Source organism: Aotus nancymaae, unplaced genomic scaffold (assembly GCF_030222135.1).
Source record: "Aotus nancymaae isolate 86718 unplaced genomic scaffold, 86718_ANA_hifiasm-v0.15.2.pri h1tg000022l_1, whole genome shotgun sequence".
NCBI classification, from domain to species: Eukaryota; Metazoa; Chordata; class Mammalia; order Primates; family Aotidae; genus Aotus; species Aotus nancymaae.
In genome coordinates this window covers 17,809,832-17,836,663 of record NW_026988435.1, presented here as the reverse complement: position 1 = coordinate 17,836,663, position 26,832 = coordinate 17,809,832, and the positions used below count along the sequence as shown (strand labels likewise).

General features: G+C 35.8%; 1 protein-coding gene and 1 pseudogene across 27 annotated transcripts in view; one reads left to right on the top strand and one right to left on the bottom strand.

Moving 5' to 3' along the window:
- Positions 1-26,832, top strand: part of ROBO2 (roundabout guidance receptor 2) — a 1,679,075-nt gene that overhangs the window by 1,337,115 nt on the left and 315,128 nt on the right. The window lies entirely within an intron of this gene.
- LOC105711836 (voltage-dependent anion-selective channel protein 1-like) lies at positions 11,022-11,861 on the bottom strand (annotated as a pseudogene).

Sequence of the window (26,832 nt, the reverse complement as noted above, 5' to 3'; positions counted from 1 at the left end):
GTTATTATGCTATCAAGAGGAAAGGAGAATGATTTTCCATCACTGAAATTTCTATTTCATTCTGTGGCACATACTGCATCTCACGAAGGCCAATATTGCAAAATAACCTGCTTTTATCTTTAATAAGTGTTTTATGGACCTTAAATTGGAAGAACCATTTCCACTTTATTTGTATTAGAAAATTTGATCTTTTCTGGTTGAATAACAGTGTGATAGATATAGTGTGTGTATCTCTGCGTTGTGCTTAGAAGATTGTTCTTTGAGGGGAGTAAATTTGTTTGTGATATGTCGGTTAGGGAGGGCATACATAGGTAAGCTGTAGTTTTGATAAATACATTTGTAAGTCTGCAATATTTTATGCTAAAAATGATCAGGTGCAGTTCTCTATACTGCATTACTTATTTCTCTTTGGGTTTTATTGTGACTGGTATTTAAAAGAACCTACTTTCAAGCTCTTTGACCTCTTTGGGAATATTTATTTGCTCAGTAAGGACTCTTTGTTGGCCTCAATGAGTTAAGTACAATTGTATTTGAAAAGTTGCTCAATAAAAGCAGAGGACTGTTTTTCTTTTATTTTAGGGAGATTTTTACTGTTGTTTTGCAACATTTGAAAAATAAATAATCTTTAATATGGCAGTTAAAATATACAGTAAACACCTTATTGTCAATGTGGAATTTTTAAACATTGCCTCTGCAGTCATAAAAGAGGGCAAAACAAGGGATTTCAACTGCCCTTTTGGTAGCATTCTTCACTTGATTTCCTAGCAAATCACTCTGATTGCTTTTTCTGAGTGTGAGACCATAAAACTGAAGGTTGCCTACATATCCAGGTCCCAGAATGTGCCATGCAGAGCAATATATCAGCGCTCTAAGCTGACACATTTGGGGATGGTGTTCTCAGGTGGGATGTAAAAAGGACAGAAGGATACAGTCTACGGTGTTGAGATATTGTCTGTTCCCCCTTTATCTGAGACTCTGAAGCATTAAATTAAAATCTGTGAATTCACCCATGTTCACATGGGCATTGTCAAAAAATTAAATTAAAGCTTGTGGAAGGAAGCCTTCTTGGCCTGAAGAATAGCACCTTTCCTCCAAGTTGTGCACCAATTTTGTCATTTGCCAAACTGCAAGTCACAAAATAAAAAAGGAAAAAAAAAAAAAACTAACTAAAAAAATCTTTGAATTTTTAAAAATAACCAGACTTCTTCCATGGGACAATAGTACTAAAAATTTTAATTTATTCAATGTTCTCCAGATGGAGTATGAAATTAGCTTTCTAACATTTTAACAAGGGTGAACCTGAATATCTACATAAGGATTAATATGTGTGTCTGTCTATGCCCTTTTATTCTTTTGAAGATTTTCTGTAATATATACTGATTTCAAGTACTTTCTTTATTGTTATATAAACAAAAATAAATCTATAGAGATACAAAAATATTTTCAGTTTAGGAAATAACAAGAACATCCTATTTTTCCCTCTTCTTATAAAAAGTAACAATAGAAAGAAAAATCACATAAATATTGAATGATAATAAATATGTTTTGGTTTTGAAATTTGACCAAATAGGACATTTATTAAAATAATGTATTCATATATTCAGTAACCAATGACATATTTATGTAGGTTTTGAATGTTTAAATAATCTCATTTAAAAATTTCATTTTGTTCTAATTGGATAAAAAATTCCTTTTAAAATTTTTTACATGGTTTCATTTAATTGAAAACTCTTTTATTACATGTGAAATATAATACTATTAATAAAATATTAATTCATGTACACCTTTTTTAAAGCATTAAATTTTGGGGGCAAAGCAATGTAAATGTATAAACTCAAAGATACAAACTATGATTGTTAATTTGATGAAATATATCTTACATTAAATTGTAAAATGCAGCAAAAGTGTTCCTTCTATAGCAAAATCTTAGCTTCTGTTAAACGCATATTTTTAAAAATTCTGTGTGACCCTATCTTAAAGAGGTAAGTTCACTAACAGACCAGTAAATGATTTTCTAGAAACCAAATTGAGTTTTGAAATAAAATCCTTGTCTAAAAATATGGAGACATATAACACATAACATAAAGCTTGTTATGTCAGTCCATATATGGGAGAAAGTTATCTTTCTACTATGATTCTACAATAAAAAATATTCATTGATATCTCACAGCTTAATAAATAAATCAGAGGAATGTGTAATCTTAGAACTTTTCAATCACCTCAACATTTTTTTTAGAAATCTTAAATTGAAAATTAGATGTCTTGCTAATAGTATTTTGCCTCCTTCAGAAACAAAAGCATTGTGTATGAAAGGCATTAACTTTGCATCTGATAATGTACAATTTCATTTTTCATTCTAGATATCCTTAAAAAATTGAATAATGCATTCTTGCCACCTATTTCCCAATGCAAAAATAGATACCTTGTCACCTTAAAATACTTCATAGAACTGTTGCTGCCTTTAACGTGTAGAACATAGCTGCCTGAGAAATAGGGCACGTTTTAGTGCTTGTGATAACAAAACTTCATTGGGTAAGAAATCAAGTGACTCATACGTGCATCCGGACCTAGCTAATTTATGTTGATGGGTATTATGAAAAAGATAAGAAGATGCCAAAGTGCTGAGTTGTCTGTGACCAAAAAGAATTATTTATTTTGTTGGAACCATGCAACCTAACACTAATATTACATTTTATTTAATATTAGAAAATTATACATTAGAAAATATTCTCTAGAAATTAAGCTAGCTATTTTAATGTAGAGTTTACCATCTTGGCTAAGGGATTACAAACACAACACCATATTAGAATATTAACTCTAAGATTTTTGGAAAATGTGACATTCATTCTTTTCATGTGAGACAAGTCTAAGCCAGATATTTAGCCATGTTCTATGTAGGCAGGAAGATCTTGTCTAAATTCCTTGGCCTTCTTAGCACTCTGACTCACAATATCTTTATCAGTTTTCTAGTGATACATGAATAAAAGTGTAATAAGAGACAAACCCAAGCCATAGTCAGGAGTTCAGGGGAGACTAGGCATCAGTCTAGGTGGGAGGAAGAACCTAGACTTCCAAAGCGGCCCGGGACTCTCAAAGTTGTGTCAGTCACGCTGGATATATCCAAATATACTGATAGAAGAGGCCATGGGAGGAGAAACAGAGGAGCATGGATGCTAGATAGTGGACATAAATACTAAAAAATATACTGAAAAATTTAAATAGTATCATTTCTGACTATTCTTGTGGTTTCATAACTTTATGAAGCTATAATGTATACTAGAGTAAAGATAATCACCATTTGTCAATTTCAGTGAAACAAGTGGGACCAGGGAATTTTATAGCTTTTCAATACCTAAAATGCCTATATTTATGTATAGAATTTTTAGGTTACTTGGACATACTGTATTTCTCTCAGAATCTAATTCATTCTTAGAGAACTGCATTTCTCTCGGATTCTAACTCATACTTAGAGAATTATATTTATCTTGGAATCTAGCTCATACTTAGAGAACTGTATTTCTCTCAGATTCTAACTCATACTTAGAGAAGTTAAATAACTGACTGTATTGATATACATATAGAAAATGGCTGATCTGGGATTTAATCCAAGGTCAAGATTAAGACTTGACCAAGATTAACTCTTGATCCAAAACTGTTAGTCCAATATTTTCTCCATCATAAGTCAAGAGGTTAAATGAACATTGGATTCTAATTCTGACTCTCCTGATGATGAGCATAGGTACATTATGGGGCTGAGTTTCAGCTACTTATTGTTTTTGTTTATTTTGTTTTCTTTTAATCCCAAGTAATTTCAGTTTATAGCTAGGATTGAGACCGACTAGTTTAAATTCTAAGAAAACAAAATTTATTTTCCCTTTACTTTACTTTCATGTATATTCTAATAACATCGGTTGTTATTAAGCCTCACTTTTATATGCTCACAATATATAAATAGGTACATACGTAATTCACAGAAAAAAGTTTCTGTGCTTAATTACCCATCTCAAAAGCAGATTTAGAGGATTTAGGGAAAATGCGGAATGTGATACCAATTACAAGAAAAAATGGGAAATATTCTTCTTTTGTAGTTGATTCTTTCTAGATTCTGGTGTTTTAATCTTGAGGGACTGAAAAAAGCCTCTGTCTATTGATTATCATTATGTGCCTTCATGCTTATGGAGAGATTTCTTCATTCAGATTCTCCTGGAAGAAGCCACTGCGTGATAATGAAAGGCTCATAATTAGGATTGCCAAGTTTATAAATAAAAATACTTGTATTAAATGTCATTATCTGTCAACACTACTCCTAAGGGCTTGGCTCTCAAATTCATCTCTGGTCCAGTGTTTTTAGCACTCTTCCCGGATGGGTGATGGCAACCGCCCTGTCTGCAAAAGGCAAAACATCATCTTTCTGTTCTTTAGAGGCATTGACCTAGCTGAAATGCTTCTCTGGACAATCCAAGAGGAATCAAACATTTACATCAGCAAGAACCACATTTGTGTCTGTGATACTGTTGAAGGGTCCATAGGGAGATGACTGATGTTTAGAACAGTGGTACTTGTAAAACAGCAACAGTAAGGCTTAAAAGAAATTAATGCCAAAAGTGATTTTCTTCATTCCTTAATGCAAATCTTCCTACCTGTGATTCATAGTAACTGAAAATGGAAAGCAAGTGGTAGACAGTAGCTCTTTCTTCCATTAAAAAAGTTTGAAATCTTCAAATTTGATTTCTGTGTACTGTCTGACATGGCCATGCAGATATTCTTCATTCAAAGTTAGGTTCTCTCCTAGGATTCCAGTGACTGAGAGAGGAAAATTTCCCCTTATTTTAAATTTATTTTAATGGATCACATATCAAATTGTATGTACATAAAAACTCAAATTAAGAACCCATTTATTGCAAAATTGTTTTTAAAAAGCTAAATCTAACATTAATAAAATTTAGTCCCTATTTGTAGCCTGATGGTATCTTTAAAAATTTTGGATAAAAGTAAATCTCTACACCTCCAAATTGAATGTTGCAACCAATTGAGAACCTATGGGAAATTAAATTGAGAAAGATGTTTTGAAGACCCATTTCAGGGTAAATGAATTCCTGTGTCTTGAGAACCCTAAAGCAGATAAGAAAGCAAGGCAATGGATCTAATTTTGTGTGGAGTATAAAATTCCTGCAGTTGAGGATATATAAGAAAAGATTTATCTTGTGTCTATTTGTCTTGAAGTTCAGTTCAAATCTGGTCCTAGAAAAAAGGAAAGATATTAATTTCCAGAGAGAGCAGTTGTGTCTTTCAGAAAAATTGTCCTTTTCTTCCCAATTGAGATGTCTCAAAATTAAATGGTATTGTGAAAAGTTTCATTGTCTTGTGTCTCTTAAGACTCAGGCTCTCTTTTTCACAACAGTTATCCAATATCCTAATAGATGAAAAATAATTTAGAATAACCCTGTAAGACCAAGATTTACCAGTACAATGTTTCTTTAAATATAGAATTACTATTTAATATAGAATTCAGTGTGGATACTAGTGATGAGCTTTAAGTGAAAAAGAAAAAAGAAAAGAACAGAAAACCTATAATGGATTAGGTCTAATACAGCTTTTTTGTCATGAATGAAGAGGCTAATGTAATATAAGCACTCATTTAATCAGATGTCTTCTGATGAGTGAATTGAAATGTCATAGCAGAAGTAATCCACTATACATTTTATTATGAATTTTTGTGGGTGGATTTAAATTTATTTTCTGACTCATTTAATTTATTTAATCAAAACAAAATCTAAGATGCATGGAAAAATCAATTTTGGTAATAAGAGATTTACTCCAATATACATATTCATTTCTAATGTTTTCTTTTTCTCATTAGTTGACTGGGTTATAATTTATGCTTGTCATTCTTTATAGCTTTGTTTCTGGTTTTGCTAAGGGCCACGAAACTATATACATCAGGTATTTCCAACAATATTGTACTATTTTATGTGCACTAGAAATATCCTGGTGCTTTCAGTAGCTCCTATCAGATATGTCTTTGACATGATTTGTCAGATTCCACAGATAAACTGTATTTTTGCAAAACTGGATTTTAAAAAATGTAGTCAATTAGAAATATATGTGGCTATTTAATTGACTTCTATTGTTTTGCTCTTAACTCATCTAAGATCTAAGGCTAAGACCATCATGATCTTTGGTGAGACTATATTGCTGAAAATGTTTTGAAATCACTGGGTCAATGATTAAGAACAAAAAGAATTCAGTGTAAATCAGAGTTCCCATACAGCACTCATCATGATTTACAGGAAATGCAGATTCAACTGGGTTCACTTGAAAACTGCTGAACTTAACTTCTCAGAGTTCTTGTGTGTAAGTAGGATATGCTTAAAGTGGATCACTAAGCTCTTTTGAAAAATCATTTGTTTCCAATAAAAACTGTCTCATTCTTTCATTTATTAATACATCACTCAAAACAAATGACTCAGGTCCATGCATGGTGGCTCACACCTGTAATCCCAACACTTCGGGAAGCCAAGGCGGGCAGATCACTTGAGGTCAGGAGTTGGAGACCAGCCTGGCCAACATGGTGAAACCCTATCTCTACTAAAAATACAAAAATAGCTGGGTGTGGTGGTGTGTGCCAGTAATCTCAGCTACTGAGGAGGCTAAGGTAGGAGAATTGCTTGAACCTGGGAGGTGGAGGTTGCAGTGAGCTGAGATCATCCCACTGTATTCCAGCCTCTGTGACAGAGTGAGACTAATCTGAAAAAAGAAAAAAAAAAATATGCAGAAATTTAAAAAACTTGTTAGTTTTTATCCTCCTTGAGCATATATATGTGACAGCCAGTTGAATTCCAGGTGTTTTTCAGCTTATTTTTATATCTAACACCTGATACTTCACAAATAAAAACAGGTAGAAGTTTTGTTGAGTATTTTTGTTATTATATATCTAGACAACTTTCAAAACAACTAGTCAGTGGTTTCAAGTATGTTTTGATCTCCATCTTGATTCACATAATTCATGTATTATTTGCAAATGAGAATTTTACCTGTATTATCTGGAAGCATTTTATGAAGCCAGTTTTACAAGTGCCTTTAAATAAATAGAAAAGCTCACATGCCTGTCTCTAACCAAGGACACAAGAGAAAGTGAATGAGGGTGTTTTTATTTTTTATGTTTCATCTTACCTTTCAACTCACACATAAACCAATATGGAAATAGTAATATCTAATGTAGAAAATAGAAACCTATATGTTTTTTAGTGATTTTTGAGTGAGTGTGACTAGACAAGTCAGATAATTTATCATTTCCATTCTTAGGCCATAAAGATCCCTCTGGCAAACTGAAGAGTTTAATGACTACATGTTTTCTTAAACTGTCTTGAGTGAAGGGTGGACATAGTTTGTACGATTGGTGCGTGAAAATGTCTCCCTGAACAAAGAGGAAACAGTCCTCCTTTACCATGAGAGGGAATAGAGATATACGTGTCAGAATTCAATATGGCAGTTACTCATGGAAATGATTCAACACACACATTTTAAAAATTCAGAAATCTTAATTATCACCAAGTCTAAAAAAATCTGCAACCTTTATTCACCTTGTCTGTTGGCTTTTAGACTCATGTTTAATTTCATAGCTGACAACACAAAACTTATCTTCATTTCTTACAATTTCTAATTGGAACCTAGCAGCTGCCTTCCATAAAAGAAAATGCTTCTTATGTGAAAATGATATAGTCCACTCCACTTTCCATCAGATAAAGATTAAAGGAACAAGATAAAGCATATGTCTGCATTTGTTATTTCAAGTACCAATTTTTATTTTATCAGTCGGGATGGGTTAGGAATTCTATGTTAACAGACAGTGTCACAATTTTGGTGGTTTTTCCTTTTAATTTTTTAGTTGATACATAACAATTGTACCTATTTGTGAGGTATATATAATGATGTTTTGATATTTATAATATGCAGTAATTAGATCAGGGCAATTAGCATATCTATCATTTCAAACATTCATCTTTTTTGTGTGTGTGTTGGGAGTATTCCATATGGTCCTTCCAACTATCTGAAATTATATAGTTTATTATTGTTAACCACAGTCATCCTGTAGTGGTATAGAATACTACAACTTATTCCTCACATCTAGCTGTAATTCTGCATTCTTTCACAAATCTCTTCCTATCCCTACCTTCCCAAACCCTTCCCAGTCTCTAGATCAGTGTTTTTAAAAGCAAAACTTACAAAAAAGGTCTATCAGTCCTTGGGCCACATACCTATTTCAGGGTGGCTGGGGCCTTGCTCTGGCAAAAGTATTGACTTTTCTTCAGTATCCAGGGTGAAGGAATGTTGACACCCTGGTGATAGTGGCTGAGGGAAAAGAGACTTCTGGATGCTTTTGTATTAGCATAAATCCCTCAGCCCATAGTAATGCATGCCATATTCTGTTACAACTCAGCAAGTCACACGCCACACATAACCACAAAGAAGTCAGGCGGCAATCTAGCTATGTTTCTAGAAGGAGGGGACCACCACAAACATTCACAAGCAATGATCATGATTATCCATATACTACCTGCAAATATAAAACCCCAGTTAGATTCCGTTGCTACCAATCTTACTTAGTCTAGGTGCTGACTTAACTCCAATTTTAAAGAATCACATCTAGCATTCGGCCTTCCTCTGTAAGCAGAGTTCTCTTTTGTGGGTTATTGATGTGTTTTTGTTTTAAGGTGTTTTATCTGAAGTCAAAACAAACACTAGTGAATATGTCATTAGTGACTAAGCCTAATAATTATAACATCAATTCAACGGGATTAAAATTTATGCATGAGATCCTGTTATCAGGTTGTTCAGGGAGATGTTTTGCGACTCCCTAAGACTTACAGTTTCTGTGTCTTGCATGTCATTTTACAAATATTCCAGAGAATAGACTGTGAATCATCAAATTTTAACATCAGAAGGTTGACAGGGAAGTGTTGGAAAATATATCATCTATTTCTTATATTTCAACAAGATTGTACACAGGCGTTATATATGAAGCCATTGAGGGTGGGAGGGCAGACAGAGAAAATGTTTTCCCAAAGTTGTTTCATTCATTTCATTGTACAGCAAGGTCGTACAGTGAACTGAATGAAACAACTTGCCGGAATACTGCCATAGGAAATGTGGCTAGGGTTTGTCTTGTTAAAAATAAACTTCTTTTGGACCTTCTTTTTGTCTAAATTTCAGTAGCTAGTGTCTTTACAACAATTTTCAAATGAATCTATTTGGAAGTTTTGTATTTATCTGATTAGCAAAATAAGTACTGTAAAAGTTCATGAATATTCTGAATAATAATAAAAATGAAAATAAACCAATGTGGTATAGAGGGAAGAGAGCTGGATCACGTTACTGTCTCCAAAGCCTCGTCTCCTTCTCTGTACGATGGAGGAAACAAAAATCAACCTTTGCAAACTAATAATATGAACTTGGAACTACACAAAGGTCTTATTGCAGAACAGTCTTAGAATAACTACATAAATAGAAGCATGGTAAGTGTAACTGTATATAAACAAGCATACAATTTTAAATGGAAATTCAATTTCATTATTCAGACCACATTGATTTTATCTGATCAAACTACTCTCACATATTTGTGTTACAAGGTCTGAGGGTGAATGGCATTGTGTGATGAATTCCAACAAGTCTGGGCTTTACTTAATCAAATTTTACAGTGTTGGACCAAACAGTAAATGCTTGTGAAGTTGATTCATTCATCTCTCCTTAACTTTGAGCTTAATCAAATAACGTCATAAAGTGTAAAAGGTAGAAGTGACTTTGAATTCATATCCTCTAATCCCCTCACTTACATTATTTAAAACTGGGCTATCAGTTAGGAATTTTATTCAACTACTAATTAAAGATTTTTGAAAGTTGATGCTGTATACAAATTGTAAATGTATACCTCCAGAGTTTTTGCAAGTTTCTTGGCCTTTTCTACTTAATTGCCTACATGATTTGCAAGGTTTGCACAGCATCTTATTTACAGAATAATGAAATTTAACCAAGAAAGCTGCTTGAAAACAGTAAAAGAGAATGATAAAAGGCAAAAGGGTAAGTGGCGATAAGTTTGTCTCATCTTAAAAAGAGCCAGGGTTTTTTGCTTGTAACTTATTGCCCAGTATTTTTTTTTTTTGAGATTTCAATATTCATGTTTTTTAAGTGATGTTGATTACAGCATTTGAAAGGGAAAATCTAATTCCACACAAAATGGAAGACTCCAAAATGCACCCACAAAACTGCTAAAAAAACAAATTGAGTGGTGAGAATACAACACAAGTCCAATTTAGATTCTGAGTGTTGTCACCATGTGATTACAGTCACACAGACTCTTCCAAGCTTATAGCTGGAACTCCTGGAAGCTATTTCTTACTCTGGTGCAAGGGCAAAAAAGAACAACACAAGAAGGAATTAGTCCTGAATTATTAACTTCATCACATTTACCTTCTTCACCCCAATATGGCACAAAAGAAACAGTGATGACACCTCGCAGACCATTTGGTGTGAAAGAGGTGACAACGAACTGGGGTGGGAAAATTCATGATGATTTGTCTAAAAAAGTCCCTTTCAGGTGAGTTTGTACACACCATCAAGTAGCAAGCCTCTCTTCAATTAGAGTTAGGAAACCAAGGCTCGATTCTCAGGAAATCACAATTTCATTTATTTACTCAATATGAGTTTACAAAGTGCCTACAAATTATCAGCTTCCACTTGTGGGTGTTTCTAGATAAAAAAGAAACCAGGCATCTCAAAGGGGCTACTGTGTTCCCTCCGAGTCTATCACTGAAAGGACCTCTTTTGGAAATGGGTTTCTTCTGTACCTCTGAAAGGGTGACATCTATCATAAAGCTGAATCATTTTTAACCTGGAGGTCTAATATGATATTTGGCAGTACTTGCATTCTAGACATATAACATTAAATGATACACTAAATTCTGAAGGTAGCTAATGCTGCAAAATAGTTTAAAATTAAACAATTGTGCAGTATTCATTTATGTTTAAAATTCCAGTCCTAGACCAAGCTCGTGGCCACCAGTACTGATGTTCCTGCCACCCAGGAGAGCTGAGAGTGTCAGTTTGATCCCTGGCTTTAGGATCTGAGTGTATCCTAAACCTGTCAGGCTGGAGTTATTCACTTTAGCTGAGAAGCAGGCTCAGGGTCCATCTGATACTAGGCTGCTATTCCAAAGCCCGTGCTACTCTTTCCTGCTGTCCAGATGAGATTGACATTGGCCTCCAGCTTCTTGTTCACCTTCTGGTAAATGGAGCTGCCAAACTCTGTCTCGTTATTCACATTATCATGAAGCTGGAATTCCTCAGTCTTGTAGCCAACTGCAAAGTTGCTCTGGGTCACTTGGGACTTTGCAGTCTCAAAATTCATCTGTAGCTGGCCAGCCAGCCCTTGCAACCCAGTGCCAGAGCACCCCAGATGGAAGGCCCAGCAATGTTGAAATCCACATCGCAGCACAGGTTAATATGCTCCCACTTGTACTCCTATCTTGATTCTAGCATTTTTTTCCCCCAGTGTTAGGTGAGAAGGATGAATTGAAGGTCAGCTTCGGCCCATGTGCAAGCTGATCTTCCACGGTCATCTTGGTATTGTCGGTGTTCCATTTCTCCTAAACGTCAGGCCATACTCAGTCCATCTGTACTTGGTTTCCAGACTGTCTGTCACTTTAGTGGTCTCAGTGTTGACTGAACCTGAGCTTGTAAACTCCAATCCATTCTCAGATTTTGTTTTCAAATCAAGCTTTATGAAGCCAAATCCTTATGAAGCCCTTGGTGAAGGCATCCCTGGCAGATTTGCCAAGATCGGCATATGTGGCTGGCACAGCCATTTTCTGCTCAGAGGTAGTGGCAGCTACAGCTGGGCTATGGCACAGAGGCAGGGGCTTGCTCAGCATTTTAATACAAGGCCCCATATTGCAAAGAGGGTGGGGTGATGTAGTTTTATTTTATTTTATTTTTTATTGAGACAGAGTCTTGCTCTGTCACCCAGGCTGGAGTGTACTGGCATAAGCTCGGCTGACTGCAACCTCCGCCTCCCGAGTTCAAGGGATGCTCATGCCTCAGCCTTCTGAGTAGTTGGGATCACAGGTGCCTACCACCATGTCCAGCTAATTTTCACATTTTTAGTAGAGACGGGTTTTCGCCATGTTGGCCAGGCTGGTCTCAAACTGCTGACCTCAGGTGATCCACCCGCCTCAGCCTCCCAAAGTACAGGGATTACAGATGTGAGCCACCACACCCAGCCAGTGATGTGGTTTTATGACTAGTCACCTTATGTATTCTTCCAAAACTCAAGTTCTATTAATAAAAAAGAAAATAATATAGCTATTGCATTAGAAACATGCTACAGGGGCCTGTTTTGCCATTATGGATAATGCTATGAATACAGGTATTTCTACTATTTATATTTGGTATAATGCCTGGTCTGAAATATTAGAAAACCAGAATTACAATTAGCAAGAGACTGTATAAATTGAAATTACACATTCTAAAGTAAAACTGAAGTTGGTTCAAACAAGGACTCCACCAGTTGCACAAATTACATAGCATCTTTAAACCTCAATGTTCTTATCTATAAAATAAGGGCTTTACAAGGTCAAGTATTAAATTAGATAATACATGTAAAGTGAAATGTCTAAATACAATGCCTAGGATATAGTAGTTGCCCTGTAAGTTGTAAGTGCTACCACGAACCAGCCAATGATCTTTACTGAATACTATGATTGAGAAATTAAAGATGGTTGACATTTTATATAAATCAATGTCAAGGTAATATTATCTATGAAATTATTGTACTTCAGGTCATCAGAATTGCTTTAGTGCCTTTGAGGCTCTTTTCTCAGATGACAATGGTTATAATCCACCTTCTATCAAAGTCTATATTTCTCCATTTAAATCGGGCAGATCCGTCTTCTAGAGACATGACCAAGTCAATGATCTTGATTAGTCTGTGCTCCTTACCCAATATTATAATGCCTCGTAAGTAATTATGTTTCTATTTTTCATTTTAATCTGCTCTTACCATATTGACAATATGGACAATGGCCAAGTCCATTATGAGCTTAATTGCTTATGTGTCAGGTGTTCGGAAGTTCATCCTTTGAATCTAACAAAAGTAAAAGATGAAGTCACAGAACTCAGGTTCATTTTATGCATACATTATTCTAACTATGGCTAAAGAATTAACCATTCTTTTCTATCTTATATTGTTTAACTTCTCCTGTGCCCAGAAATAAGGATTTTTATTATAGTGACTTCAGTCACTGATGAGGCATACATACAGAAATCTCCCGTTAAGTAAGGGTAGAATTTGTCTTTGGGCCTGCCTAAAGTTTCTGCAAACTGATAACCCAATTGCTCACGCTAATTGACAGAACAGCATTAAATATCTAAGTAGTCCAGGCCTTTTTCTGGTCATTAGAATTTGTCCTTCTGAGATCTATTGGCTGGAAAGTTTATACTACAATTGAATGTGCTATGAGTAAGACAGCTTTAATTGAAGCTTCTGAAGAGGAAAGGAAAATAACAAGGAAGACTCTTTTGTATCGTTTTTCCATTATCAATAATGCTTGGGGTGGACAGTGGTGGTGAATGACAATATGAAACATGCCTTTTTTCATGTAAGACCTTAACATGAAATTATTCAAATGAAGCTCTAGCTATGTCATAATGTCTTCATTCTCCAGGTATATATGAAACAGATTTTAATGGAAGTTGAGTGGTTTCCATTCACTCATTCATATTTGAAAAAGCACTTAGAGAATATGTTGAGAAGGTTGCTTATACTGTTGATCCTCCTTTTCTGTTGCTGTTCAGTCTGCCCCCAAGTGGTAGAGAGCCTAAGAACCCAAAAAGATAACAACATGGCCAATCCAAGACTTAACAACGGCTGCAATTGTATGCCTGATTGATTTTTGTTGGTATGCAACAGCTCAACAACTTGAAATTTATCACATGGAATATGAATTCACCTGTTCAAATCATAGCAGTATAATAATTCTTGAAAATGCAGCTATATATTTTAATTCAATACACTAAGTAAGTAAACTTTAAGACGTACAGCCACCATTCATGAAATAGATTTCTAAAAGCTTATTTGGGGGTCATTTTCTTCCTCCTACTCTCCTGTTTAAAACACCTCTCCCCACCATGGCCTTATCCTGGAAGACATTTTTACTCTTGATTTCTAGCAATCGCTGGCTGGTATTGTTGAATTTTAATATTTCAGTGTGATTCAGAACTCTGACCATTTTCAAGTTCTTAGGAGCCCTCTCTTGTCTCATTTTTAAACATGGCCTTTGGGGAATGACAGTGATTGTGACAGATGGCAAAGGAATAAGATTGCACTTTGGCATGGCTTCTGTCTTTACCTCTTGATCTTTTTCCACTTTCTCAAGGCAAATTATAGATTTCCTCTTGCCTCTAGAGGGATGCAAATTGCAGTTGCCAGTTATGTGGTTCTTTGTTTCTCTTTCTAGCTCTTAGGGAAAAAGGGCTCTTATTTAATTAAACATTGTTATTACATTTATTGTTTATGAAGGGTACGGGTTCGTATGTTAACCAAATACCTGACTGGACAAGGGAGAGGACTTGTTAAACTACAGGAAAAAAAGAAAAAGGAAAAAGAAAAAAACTTTTGTTGAGTTTAAAGGTAGCTTCCCTCTAGTGGCAAAAACTGGTACTTCATTTGTAGACTGTAATCCAAGCAATTTTTTAAAAAATGTTTCTTTTTGTTATCTCCTTTTCAGACATTATCTGATATGTATAATTTATATATCACACATTTTAATGAATGTGTGGCTTGCAACTAAAATTGAGCTTCCTAAAAAGTTTTGAAATCTTTTCAATGATCAAATTTATAATTTTAGGTATGCAAAGTAGGCAAGGTGCTTTACTGTTCATTTTGTTCTTCAGTAATCCCATACATACAACTCACAATTCCAAATGAAAGGATTCTAGTTGACTAACAAGATAGTTAATAAAGGGGTTCCAGGTTTTTTTTTCACAATTTATAAAAGGAGTGTGAAGGAATTTAAAAAGTATAGCATAAATTCACGTTGCTGTACTTCTCTGTATAGTAGAAATATTTTAGGCTGGGCACAGTGGCTCATGCTGGTAAATCCAACACTTTGAGAGGCCAAGGTTGGGGGATCACTTGAGCCCAGGAGTTCAAGACCTGCCTGGGCCACATAGGGAGACCCTGTCTCCACAAAATAATTGTGAAATTAGCCAAGCATGGTGGCACCCACGTTTCCAGCTCCTTGGGAGACTGAGATAGGAAGATCACTTGAGCCTGAAAGTTTAAAGTTGCAGTGAGCCATGATTGTGCCACAGCATTCCAGCCTGGGTGACAAAGAGAGACCCTGTCTAGAAAAAAGAAAGAAAGAAAAAAGAAAAGTTTTATAATGGGAAAATTTTAGAGCGAGGTGATAGAATCACTAGATAGTTAAAATTTAAGTATTAGAATTTAAAGGGCACCAGAGATTAGTTGAGTGTTATGGTTTTAACTTGAACTTATTCGTTCACATTCATGTAACCACTAAGAAAGGATTTGAGCGATGCCAAGAATGTGCTGTAATTTAGACAACATGGAGGAAATACAAGGCCAACCAAGACAGGCAAGAGGCAAATGAACAGAGAACTGAGCAAAGAGACAAGTGCTGATTGAAATATGTATAACAAACGAGGGGAGCATACCAAGGACAAAGTGGCCCTTTGTTTGAGACGGAGGAAAGGACAGTTAAGTACAGAAGGTAGTTGTAAAGGATCAAGAGTCTGGGCACAGTGCGTGGGTGTTTTCTATGCAGATAGCACCATGGGAAGTGGTTCTGAGCAATCAAGAGATAATAGGGCTTCAAGTATGGAAGGCTTAAATGGACAGAGCAGAGGAAGACATGTTGTTAACTTTGCTAGAGCAAGTCCTAAGCAGGTAATGTTTTATACCATGATAAATAATCAAATGAGAGAAGATGAAGTTTGCTTCCCCAGGCTCCACAAACGACTATGAATAATCTTATAAATAATAGATTCATTCGCAAAACACGAGATAGTCTAGAATTACCAAATGAAATGATGTTTTTGTGCTTGTTTGACTTCTGAACAAATATAGTGTTCCTTGGAAGGAAATATGTTTGACACTCTATTGTACAACTAGAAAGAGATCTATAATGAAGAGGTGCCCAAATTTGAAGTATCACTGAGAAAATTTGCTTCAACAGAGGTCTGGTGATGAGAGAATTAAGCATCATCAAAAGCTCTAGTTGCATTCTGAAGTCAATTGGAAGTTTGTCAGTCCTAATTGGGAGTGGTGTTTGTCTAATATAAAGCTTAAGACATTTTTTAGTGGCAAAATTTCACAATTTAAAGGAACATGAAACAAGGTCAGAAGAAATGTAGCGAATTGATGACCAAGATGTGGGCAATTTGTAAGGAAGGAAATGGGGATGTCAGGAGAGAAACCGACACTACTTTAGGTTATATCTACACTTGGTTGGATGGACTCTATTTTATAGCTATTTTCATTCTTAAATATTTTAGTTTCTAAGATCTTTATTATGAAATAAGAACTTAGGTATATATGTTATAATGTATATATTACAATTATAAAGAAAAGTATATGTAACGACTTGACTTGTATCAAACACTACTTGTATCAAATGTAAATACTTGTATCAAATATCCCACTCCCTCCATGTCCATAAACATATTTCCCACACTGGTTGTCATCCATGTTCACTCTCATCTTTACATACTCAAGGATTTCCGGCTGCCCAGGACTATGACCTTCATGCCCCAAACATGTTAACCCTTCTTTGTCAGTACCCACCTGCTGTTGACTATTGTCTAAAGACCCTGATATCAGTATAAGATGAGATGAAGTTTGTAATATAAGGACTTCCTCTATGCTAATAGAATAACACAATTATTTTGATCCGTGCCTTCTTCCAAAATTAACTGAGACAAATAGCTTTTCTGTAGAACATGTGCCATTCGAGAAAATGTGTGTCAAATGACTTTGTCATTACTTAATCACACCAAGTACATGCTTTTGGATTTTATTTGTGTATAGAGCTAAACTACTATTTGATAAATGTTTGCAATACTGATAACAAATTTCTTAGATAATTGGGTAGTGTTATTCTTGTCTTTTAAAGATGAAACTCCTGAAGATGGTTACAAAGCCCACTTCTTCATCACACACAAACACACATAAACCAACACATACACATAGACACACACACACACACCATATACACATACACAATTTTCAAGCTTTGAAAGGCTCATGTGTAAGACAAAGGGTATTTTCAGTAGGCTTGGAAATCATTTGGCATTTTTGAGAGTTGCCAAACAGCTTGAGATATTTAAAAACATTTTTGTTCAATTGAATTCCAAACATGTTTTTCCAAGTACTTTTTTTTAGGTCAATTTTTATAACCATGTGTAATTTCAAGAAAATTTAACCCATATGTTTGTTTCTGTTAGTGTATATTCAAGTTGATTTATAGCACAGATGTAAGTATTTCCCTTAACACTGGTTTATGAAGAGGTTGAGAGAGGCTCCCAATTTGCTGCTTGAGAGAGGCCACAGTGAGACTTTAGATTAATGATCACAGACTATAACCCAGTTCTAATCTCAACACAGTCTCATGATAAAAGTCACAGGGGACTGGCTATACGTGTTAGCAAGAGATCAGTTCCAGGCACTACAGTATGTTGATGAATGTGTGTTCCTAGCATGGACTCAAAAGATGGAACTCCGACTGATGACTGTACAGCACTGTGGGATTGAAGCCCTTCAGTGCTGCTAAAGGTCTTTACCAACTGTAATGAAAAACTGCATCTGTGAGTAATGACGCTTACTGGCAAAATAGGACTGTGACCTGCCAACATATTCCATTATTTTTTGTGGTATTGAATATGGAAGTAGACTTGTTGTCCTTTTGTGGGGAAAGTAGAAATATAAGTCAAAATACTACCATACTTTACAGTATGAATTTTTTAAACTAGCACATGTTTCCTGTAAGCAATTCTTAAAATTAAATGGAAATAGAAAAACTCTAACAAGAACCTCAGATTCAGCCAATGTGCCACCTTAGAAGTAAGTGATACTCTCCATGGTCAAAATGCTGTAGGTAGGAATGGATAATAACAGGATGTCAGAGTAATTGCCAAGTAAAAGGAAATTATAGCTATGATGTAAGGGGGCAGACGCAGGTAATTTTAAATCCAGAATATGTTAGAAATAAGAAATGATTCATAAGTATTGCTTGTGGATGAAAACCAAAAGTCAGATATCACATGCATAATGAAGTTTGACTCTATCCAAATACTTAGAATATTTACAGGGAGAAAATATACTTTCTCCTCCTGAATGTTGTGCCTACAGAGGAAAGAAAATGAACCTGTTTACTAGAGGGAGAAATCCCAGTGATTGAAAAAGTCAAACAACTTTTTGAACTCTGAGAGCCACCCTAGCAGTTCTGCTTCAGGGTTTTGGGCAACATTACAACATCTTTGTGAATGTTACCTTATAGAATCCTAGTTAGACCAGAGCAGACGCAACTGGGGATTTGACAACTCCGCCACACTTTGACTGGACTGACATTTCCTTAGCAGTAACAAGCTGCTACTGTCTGGTGCCATGGGGGCCCTGGGCTTGATTTAGGAGCACTGACACTGACTACTTGTTATTTCATATCTTAGAGCTGTCAGGAGGCAACTGATGTCAGCATAAAATTACTTGATAGCTTTGCATCTTGGGAAAAATGTGAATCTATTGATGTTATAAAATAGCCATCAAATTCTTGGAATTAGGGGGTGGAGATAATTGAGAATGAAAACTCACCTGGTTTATTGCTATATAATCTTTCATTTAAAACTTTGTTCACATAAATATGAACTGTAACTATCTACTGGGCACATATTGGTTGTACTTACTAAACTATGTGCTCATCTAATTCTAACTACAGTTTCTGAGGATAAATAGTATTATTTTGATCCTACTTTGACAGTACAGATTATACTCCTGGAAGACGGAAAAGCTGGGATGCAAATGCAAATCCACTTCCAAGGTCCGTGCTTTCACCTTGAGTTACATGGTTTTTCCCATGGAATTGAAGATCTCAGATTAGTAGAATTTTTTCCTTGAGCTACCATTGAATTTTTTTCTTTAGTTTTAATTTTAAAAAATTGTTCATTTTATTGAGTGAAAATAGCAATTAGTGCCTTGTATGATCTGATAAATACTCACTGAATGAACATTGGACCTTTTTATTATCCTCATAGCTTTTCTGTAGTAAGCATGTATCTAATGGAATGATTCTAGTCATAGTGGAGTTGATCAATGACTGATTCTCTTATTACAATACTTATTTTAATACATTCTTTGAGAACTTGAGGAGTAGTGAGTAAATATGGGGAATTTGATGAGTAGTGAGTAAATGTGGAGAATTTTGTGATTAATAAAGAATCTCAGTAATAAAAAATATTAGAAGCTCAGAAGCTCTCACAAAGTAAGCAAGAAATACTTACCAAATTTATGAATTATAGCTCAGTTTACCATTCTGCTGATCAAATCACTTATTTTAAAACATAGTGACTCTCAAATGTAGCCATTTCTAAAGAATATATTTACTTCTTTCTGAAAATCACCAGCAAACCCCAAACTATTTCCTTTTGTAATATTTTCTATATCCATTGATCTTGTTTTGAGTTTTTTAAAGTATAATTTTTTTTGTTTTTTGATTAACTTAAAGAATGCCAGATCATAATTTAATTTCTAGAATGTGTATTTTTATGTGAATGCATTTCTTTTTTTTCAAACAAATCACAAAGATCTAGGGGAATTGTGATTCTCTAATTCGAGCTCAGTATATACCAATTGAACGCATTTAGTTGTGATTAAAACAGATTGAAGGAGATAATCCCTCTGAGAAAGCAGCTTCAAATAGCTTAGCAGCGCTTCTTCAGGGATAAGAACTAACACAACACAAGCTAATTCCTGCAAAGTCTCCCTGGTGGTGCTGTAGACGTACCTCTCATTTGTTGTTTTTCTTCCTTATTGCATTCTATTTGAATTCCTCTTCCATATGAATTCTGCTTTAATAATAATTGTTTTCCAAGAAACAATGCATAGCCTTTTGTGTTAACTGATTCAGGCAGATACACTTCATATGATATTAATAAATGAAGAGTGTGCAGGCAGTTCTCAATTTACAATTGAATGATATTATAAAAGTTCATGGGTAAGTCATAGACAATATAGAACTTGGGATATAATTTATCATAGAAATGTTCTATAAAATCTGGTTTCTTGGTCAGCCCTTCAAAGCCTATTTAACTCACAATGTAGCTGAATATACTTTACGTAACTACTACTAGTACTGTATAGCAGCAGTTCTATGATAATAGTTCTAACCAATGTTCTGGATTCAACATTGGGAAGAAAAACGACTTTTTCCTTGGGAATGCCTTCAAACTTATTTCATTCATAGCGTATGTCATTTCTAGGATCAGAGAAACTGACAGGTCTGTATCTTCTGGGGGTTGTGTGCCGGAGATAGGAAAAAGAGAAGAGCTAGACAAATAATAAGTTATAGAGTGAGACTTTCTTCATTTTCCTATCCCCTTGGAGATGCTGTAAATCCATTTTACAATTTAAGACCATGCACTTGAAAACAGGAGCCACGCGTGGAGAAGGGACGAGTAAAGTGCATATATGGACCCTAACTAACAAAAGCGAAGAAAAGAGAAGAAACTAGGAAGGAAATGCCCAATGAAAATAGGCAAAGAAGTTATGACTCCTTTGGCCAAGCTCAATTGAAGATAGAAATGGTACAGATTTCATGCTCCTGGATATTAGGTGCATATGGAGCACTGAAATTTCAAAAACTAACTATTATATTTAAAAAAACATTGAAGATGAGTGGCCAGGTGTGGTGGCTCACGCCTATAATCCCAGCACTTTGGGAGGCCTAGGTGGGTTGATCACCTAAGGGCAGGAGTTTGAGACCAGCCTGGACAACATGGTGAAACCCTATCTCCAGTAAAAATACAAAAAATAGCCGGACATGGTGACATGCACCTGTCATCCCAGCTACTTAGGAGGCTGACGCACGAGAATTGCTTGAACCTGGGAGACAGAGACAGAGGCAGAGTTTGCAGTGAGTGGAGATCACACCACTGCCCTCCAGCCTGGGTGACAGAGCGAGACACTGTCTCACATAAAAATTAGCATTAGAAACGTTCCTGTTGTACTTACCCCCTCCTTCTCCTTCCCCACTGCCCCCACACCCCTCCACCCCATCACTTCCTCTTCCCTACCAAGATTGCTTCAAGCATTTTCCTTTCTGCTGCATCCATGACGCAGTGACGATGAGGCACAGAGTACATTCCTATAAGTACCTGTTGAGTTGAGTAATTAACTAAATGCTACCACAGAGTTTATCAATAAAGTTTAGACCAAATTGTGAAGGGAGTTATATTTTAAGACACAGAACAAGTTTGCTATGTAAAGTCTTGTAAGCTGGAGCAACAACGCACAAACTAACATCCTATAGAGACTTCCTAGAAAGCCAGAATTAATTGACTACCAGCATCTAACCAAACCTAAAGTTTTAATCTAGCTTTTTTATACAGATCACCTGCCAGCACTCATCATTTTTGTATATGCTCTTTGCTGTGCCATTATGTGGTGATGGATCTGCTGTTTAATTTATAGTAATGATGATGGGTTGGCATTAACAATAATGGCATATGTTAAAAATGTAACAGAGCATCTCAATGCAATAAAAGAGATAGATATAGTTCAGAACCTTTCAACATCGCATTGCCCCTGTTAGTGTTTCACAACACTTTATACTCTGAAAAAAAAAAACACTTAAAAAGAAAGTGGCATAAAAATAGCATGTAAAGTGTGACTCCCACATGCTGTTCCTGGTCTTTGGCATGCCTGTTTTCCCCACATTCTTCAAAAATGACAAGAATGCGTCCCATCTGATACATCCTGTGAAAAATTTAAGAGCATATTTGAAAACACAAAATACTGTTTTCATAAACTGCTGAAATCTGTGATAGTTTGGCAGTAATCACAGGAACAATGCCGGAACACAACTTTTAATTTCTTCCTTTCCTTGCATTCTCTTGTCAAACCCACTGAACTTCCCTATTCTGTATTGCTTTCTGATGTGTTGATCCAAGTCTCCCTAAAACACACGTTACTGCCTAAACACAGTTAAACAGTTGGATTTTCCCCATTAATTAATAGTCTAATGTTGATATTGATATAGTCTTTCGTGGATAGAAAGAAACAATCTGAAGCCAATTTAGCATTGAGTAAATTAGTAACACAGCTTTTAAGAAAAAGACGAATGATGGAATGGGCAAAACCAAATGTGAGATCATCTAGGCAGATACATGTGGCTACAATTCTATGAAGGCAAGAATTGGCAGAACTCTGGAAACTTCTGTTTCTATTTTTATTCTCCTATACTTCAGAATTTGAGTCACTCCTCGTCTCCATGGCAAAACGTAACAAATGCTGTTTTTTCTAGTGTTTAGGCTAATGAAATAACATGCTAACCCTTGGTTATACAGAATACCTTCACAGTAAGAGTAATCCTGCACCATTTATGAAACATAAGCATCATACCTGGCAGCTTTTTGCCAATAAGCATATTAAAAATAAATTCCTAAAGAAAGAATTCCGTGTAGTGACAGTGATACTGTAATGACTTCTTCAGCCAGTTTTTGCTAGAGCATTTATCTTAATTCTGATTCTCTACTGCCCTGTGCCTTACATTGGGTCTGTACTTCCCACAACAGGAGGAGATGAGCATTCATTAAATTCGTACAGTCAGTCTAAGGATTCAAGCAGACTACATACTTCCTTGGAATATACTGACTCTTGACCAGATTACAACCTGTCTCTACTTTCACTGTTATGTGAGGGAGGCACAATGACAGAAACAATGGTAGCTAATACCTATGTATGCTTACTACATTTGACACATATTATCTCATTTAGTTCTCAAAGTCCTGAGCTATGTCATTTCTAGGATCAGAGAAACTGACAGGTTTGTATCTTCTGGGGGTAATGTGCTGGAGATACGAGAAAGAGAAAGAACGAGATAAATAATAAATTGTAGAGTGAAATGTCTTCGATGTCCTAACTGCTTGGATATGCAGTAACTCCATTTTACAATTTAAGACCATGTCCTTGAAAACAGGATCCATGCCTGGAGAAGGGATGAGTAAATAAAGTGCATATACAGGGTTATAAAGGAAGGATTCTTGGAGATGATGGAAGCCCAGTAAAGCAAAAAAAGTGAACTTCAGCATTAGACAAACTTAAACTAAGTTAATAATATTTCTACTTCTCCATTCTTTTCCTTTTCTTAATATAAATTAAACCATTTGCTCCCCCACTCTACTGTAAAGTCCAAATGTAATATATACTACTGGGTATGATTAATTCTTTGATTTGGTATCCATACAAATTCTCTGTGTCAGAGAATGACATAGAACTTGGTATGCTTTATGTCTAATAATCATTCAATATATTGTTAAAGATTGTATTTATACTTGTGGCTGGGCACAATGGCTCATGCCTATAATTCCAGCACTTTAGAAGGCCAAAGTGGGGTACATGTGCAGATCATGCAGGATTGTTGCATAGGTACACAGATGGCAATGGGGTTTGCTGCTTCCATCCCCCTGTCACCTACATCTGGCATTTCTCTCCATGTTATCCCTCCCCGACCTCCCCACCCCCTGCTGTCCCTCCCTTGGCCCACCCCCAACAGACCCCAATGTGTGATGCTCCCCTCCCTGTGTCCATGTGTTCTCATTGTTCAACATCTGCCTATGAGTGAGAACATGCAGTGTTTGGTTTTCTGTTCTTGTGTCAGTTTGCTGAAAATTATGGTTTCCAGATTCATCCATGTCCCTACAAAGGGCACAAACTCATCATTTTTTATGGCTGCATAGTATTCCATGATGTATATGTGCCACATTTTCCTTGTCCGGTCTATCATTGATGGGCATTTGGGTTGGTTGCAAGTCTTTGCTATTGTAAACAATGCCTCTATAAACATACATGTGCATGTATCTTTATAATAGAACGATTTATAATCCTTTTGGTATATACCCAGTAATGAAATTGCTGGGCCAAATGGAATTTCTATTTCTAATTCCTTGAGGAAGCACCACACTGTCTTCCACCATGGTTGAACTAGTTTACACTCCCACCAACAGTGTAAAAGTGTTCCTATTTCTCCACATCCTCTCCAGCATCTGTTGTCTCCAGATTTTTTAATGATCACCATTCTAACTGGCGTGAGATAAAAAAATAAATAAAAAAAAAAGAAAGCCAAAGTAGGTAGATCACTTGAGGCCAGGAGTTTGAGACAAGCCTGGCTAACATGGCAAACCTTGTTTCTACTAAAAATACAAAAATTAGTTTGGCATGGTGGCACATGCCTGTAATATTAGCTACTCAGAAGGCTGAGGCAGGAGGATGGCTTGAATCTGGGAGGTGGAAGTTGCTGTGAGCTAAGATCGCACCGCTGCACTCCAGCCTGGGTAATAGAGCGAGACTTTGTCTCCAAAAATAAAATAAAGATTGTATTTATACTTGAATAGCAGTCAGTTATGAATGAGCTCACAAAGTACAGTAAAGAAGCCTATATAGAGAAATGAACAAAAACAGAATTTTATGATGTGTGTTCAAGAGATTATCAGAAGATCCCTTCTGAGTGGACGACTCAATGAAGAAAACTTTGGTGGGAAGTTTTACAAGGTCTTCTAAGGCAGGCAAAGAAATGTGGGTTTTTATCTCACCACATTATGTATGCTTTGCTTATTTATCATTGCAGGATATTACTAAACACTGTCTTAGCCTCTTTCAGTAATAATCTTTGTTTATGTGGTAAAGTATTAATTGTTTTAACTGTTAGCAATTCTAAGTTCCAACATGAAACAGTCAAGTGAAATTGTTGCTCCATATTTGATTGACTTGATTCATCCATTTTTAAAGAAAAGATAAATCCTATAGTTTTCAATATGATGTAGACTGTGTCACTCAGAGTGAAAAAGTTATCTTTGTCTTCCATGATTTGAGAATGTGCTGTTGAATTTGCAGAGAAAAGAGCCCTGAGGCATTAACAGTACACATTCTCCAATCTAGATCTCAAAACGTTCTGTAGATGTTTAGGGTATGGCAGTAAAATATTAAGTCCATTAATATGGTAATTACTGTGTTTCTTGCTTCCTTGTACCCTGCACTGATCACTACATAAAGAGGACTCAAAATATTAACTTTGTGTTTAGTGAAAGTGCCAATGTCTATGTCTGAATTCATAAATGCCATCTTAAGAACCAGGCAATTTCTGTTTACTGCCTAGTGCCTTAGGGAGATTGTTTAATGAGGATATGTGAAGCCTTTTACAGTTTATTGTTGATGACATTTTGAGGACACTTGCAGTGGGTTAGACGGAAAAACAATAAAGCTGGGTATTTTCTTGGATGTGGTTTATGTGCCCCAGAGTGTTGTATCAGATTTTATCAGTAATCAAATTTCTGCTTGATAGGAAAAACAAAAACAAAAACCTTTTTAGCAACTTAATTTCATATATTGAAGTCAAAGGAAAAAATACTTGCAAATCTGATATCTGAATTGTCTAAGATTCAAAGAATTTCAATTTTTCTAATTATTCAGTTGAATTAAAGGTTACTACCACTGTTTTTACAAGGTTGAAATGCCTTTTTTTTTAGACGGAGTCTTGCTCTGCCACCAGGCTGGAGTGCAGTGGTGTGATCTCAGCTCACTGCAACCTCCTTCTCCCAGGTTCAAGTGATTCTCTTGCCTTCGCCCCCTGAGTAGCTGGGATTACAGGTGCGTGCTACCACGCCCAGCTAATTTTTGTATTTCTAGTAAAGATGAGGTTTCACCATGTTGGTCAGGCCGGTCTAGAACTCCTGACCTCAGGTGATCCACTCACCTTGGCCTCCCAAAGTGCTAGGATTACAGGCCTGAGCCACTGTGACTGGCCCGAAATGCCTATTTTTTAGGTTAGATGTGGTAGTGTTATAACTGTTCATATTCTTTGTAGTTTGTACTTAAAAACTCTGAAATGGCTTGAGCCAGTTCTACAGCAAAAATTAGATATGTATGTCTATTCAGGTAATGATTCTTACATTGTGTATTATATTCATATGCATAATGTATTTTCATGTCTATTGCCTGATACTTTCAAAATGAAAAAGTAATTGAACAATGTATTTTTTCTATTGCCTTTGTTTTCATTGGAACCTTTTGTGACCAACTTGTACTTCTTAAAATTATAAGACTATGTCACAACCCTATGGTGGAATGTGAGCCATCAGGAACTGTTCAGGTGGGCCAGTGTTGGTGTGTCTTCATGATGGGGTCTGGTCCTCATCCCTGTAGGTACCTTTTACAGAGGCAGTGTTATGGAGTGTGTGGTTAAAAGTTCTGGAAATGCACTTTGTAGACTTGAATCCGACCCCATCAATTTCTTAGTGTGTATAGCTACATAACACATAGTTGGGTATGTTGTTATGTAATCTCAGTATGTTGCATGACTTAGTGTGACACAGTTACATAAGTTATGCACATAACATAGCATAAATAACTACATAACATACATACTTGGCATAACATAAATATTATGTACCTAATGTATACTTAGTGCATAAAAGTTACATAATAGACATATTTGTGTAATTAGGCATTAGCTGCAAAAGGTGTAGTACATATTTGTACCTGCTTGGGTTATC